The following is a 2,650-nucleotide window of genomic DNA, read 5'->3' on the forward strand; positions in this document are numbered from 1 at the left end:
TCCATATTGTTTATGGGCTCACTCTGCATCATCCACCTTCACTCCGACAATTTCTTTAGATAAGAAAATACCTAAAAGTTGAGGTTTTGTCAAATGTGGGTGGTTTGGCTTTCTTTAAGGTGACTTTACTTATCTCTGCTCTTAGGAACTATTTATTGATTTCACAGTTTGATTCTTAGAAGTAATTTTTTTTTTTTTTTTTTTAGAAGTAATTTTATTTCTCTCATTACCAAGGTTTTAGGAGTCATTTTATCATCTTTTTCCTCAGTCTTCTATATCAGGATGTCTCAGGTGGGTTATAAACTACCTGCATTTGGATTACCTGGGATACCTGTTAAAATGCAGATTCCTTGGATTCCCCAAACAGTTTTGGGGGAGTGTATGTATGTGGGTGGGCATGGTAGGGTGGTACAGGGTACATTCTTAGGAATAGAGGAGTCTTGAGTCTCTGTATATTTCATGGAGCTGATCTGCTAAAATGCCCACAGACTGCCTAACTGTGGACTTATATGTGAAAGAAATAAGGGCCTCTGTTAATTTACTCTTGTGGCTGAACCTAATCCTAATTGACAGAATGAATATCTCAAAGTAAAATGAAATGTATGCATCACTTCTTAAATATGGTGAGACATAAAATATGATGAAACAAAATTTTTCCACCTTGACAGAGATTATCTATCTTGGTAAGCTTTCTCCACTTTGCCTTGCAGTTTAATTTTTTCCCACTAGAATGAAGATTCTATGGCAGAGACTGTGTAGTTTGTTCACTGCTCTATCTCCAGCTGCTAAACAGTACGTAGTAGGAATTTAGTAAATATCTGGCGAATGGATGAGTTTCTTATCACTAAAAGGAAAGCTTATCTATAGGTGATGTAATTCAGTTATCTTTCCTAGGAAACTTTTTTTTTTTTTTTTGCAGTACGCAGGCCTCTCACTGTTGTGGCCTCTCCCGTTGCGGAGCACAGGCTCCGGATCCGCAGGCTCAGAGGCCATGGCTCACGGGTCCAGCCGCTCCGCGGCATGTGGGATCTTCCTGGACCGGGGCACGATCCCGTGTCCCCTGTGTCGGCAGGCGGACTCTCAACCACTGGGCCACCAGGGAAGCCCTATCTTATTTTTCTAAAGTCCTTCCTTCCATAATTTTCATTTTATTCTTTTTTTCCCTTAAGTTCTGAGAGAATTCTTCCAACTGAGCTTTAAATTCACTGGTCCAATTTCTTTTACTCTCTTATGTTTTATAGTAACTCACTATATGCTCAAAAAGGACCCTCTTCTTTGAACTGCTGTGTTTTTCATTGCATACATTAATTTTCTTTAATTTATGTGTTCTTATAAGAGACTTTAAAAAAAATTTACCATCGGTAACTGAGATGAGTCCCTGTGAAGACTGGATAAGTCCATGCAAGTATTTAAAAATAACTACTTTTTACTTTCAACCATTAATTTCTCAATTCCTGTATCCTCAGGTATGCAGACAGATGCTATAGTTTAGGGTTGGAAGTATGGTTGACATTCATTGTTTTGTCTGGCAACTGACTCTTATTTCTTTTGAGAATAGCATACTTCCTCATTTGGAACACTACTTCTCCCACTGTAGCATGTATTCTGAATGAACTCTTCCATATTCCTTGCTCTCAGGAATGAACAATATGTCCAACTGAGTCATAGCATTCTGCTCCCCTGACTCAATGAGGTAGTCATGTGACCAAGCTGAGTCAAGCAGAGTCCTATGAGATTTTTTTCAAACTGGGTCAAGAGGGAAGAGCCTTCTCTTTCTTGTGACTGAACTGAGAAGATATGAGCCAGGAGGCAGTGGTGGCTATAATTACAACTGAATGGAGACTTCTGGTCTGGTAAAATACACTGATGCCAAAGAAGAAACAGAAAGGAGAGCTAGAGAGAGCTAGTTTTAGTCTTTCTGAGGCTAGTTATATCCCTATGATTTGATTACATGATTCATAATTTTTTCTTTCAGTTTGTTTAGATATTTGTCACCATCTAAATGTTGCCAAACCAAACTTGAGTCCACTCGCCTGTGTGCAGTAAAGCCAGTCTACTGACACTGGGTTGTGGTGAAGGAAAGTGCAGTGTTTATTGCAGGTGCCAGAGAAGGAGTATGGACAGCTAATACTCAAAACCCCCTAACTCTCCAGTGATGGGTTTCAGGGAAGCAGTTTTAAAGGCCAGGTGAGGCTGGGGAGTTGCAGGGTGAGTGACCAGCTCATGCACAATTCTCTAATTGGTTGATGGTGAGGTAACAGTGTGGTGTCACAGGGGTTAACATCATCAGTCCGCAGGCTCCAGCTGATCTGGGGGCTCTGTGCTCATGATCATCAAGTAGTTAACTTCCATTTGGTGGGAGTTTTGGTATCTGTAAAATGACTCAGGAATGTGCATCAGACACTGTTACCTATGTTCTTCAGGGAGGAACTAAAAATTCTGTGACTGATATATGGCAGATTGACTGTTTAAATTGTTACCAGTTCTCCTAGCCCAACTAATATTTTTGTCACTACATGTTCACATTCTTTCAGTCATTAATTCTTGAGCCACGTTTTTGTGACTCAGGGGGAGTCCTGGGAGACTATGGCTTTTCTACAAACAGGAGGCAGGCAGAGGACATGGGGTTGGAGGGGGGTTCCTGTCCCAG

Source organism: Phocoena sinus, chromosome 1, assembly GCF_008692025.1.
Source record: "Phocoena sinus isolate mPhoSin1 chromosome 1, mPhoSin1.pri, whole genome shotgun sequence".
Lineage (NCBI taxonomy): Eukaryota > Metazoa > Chordata > Mammalia > Artiodactyla > Phocoenidae > Phocoena > Phocoena sinus.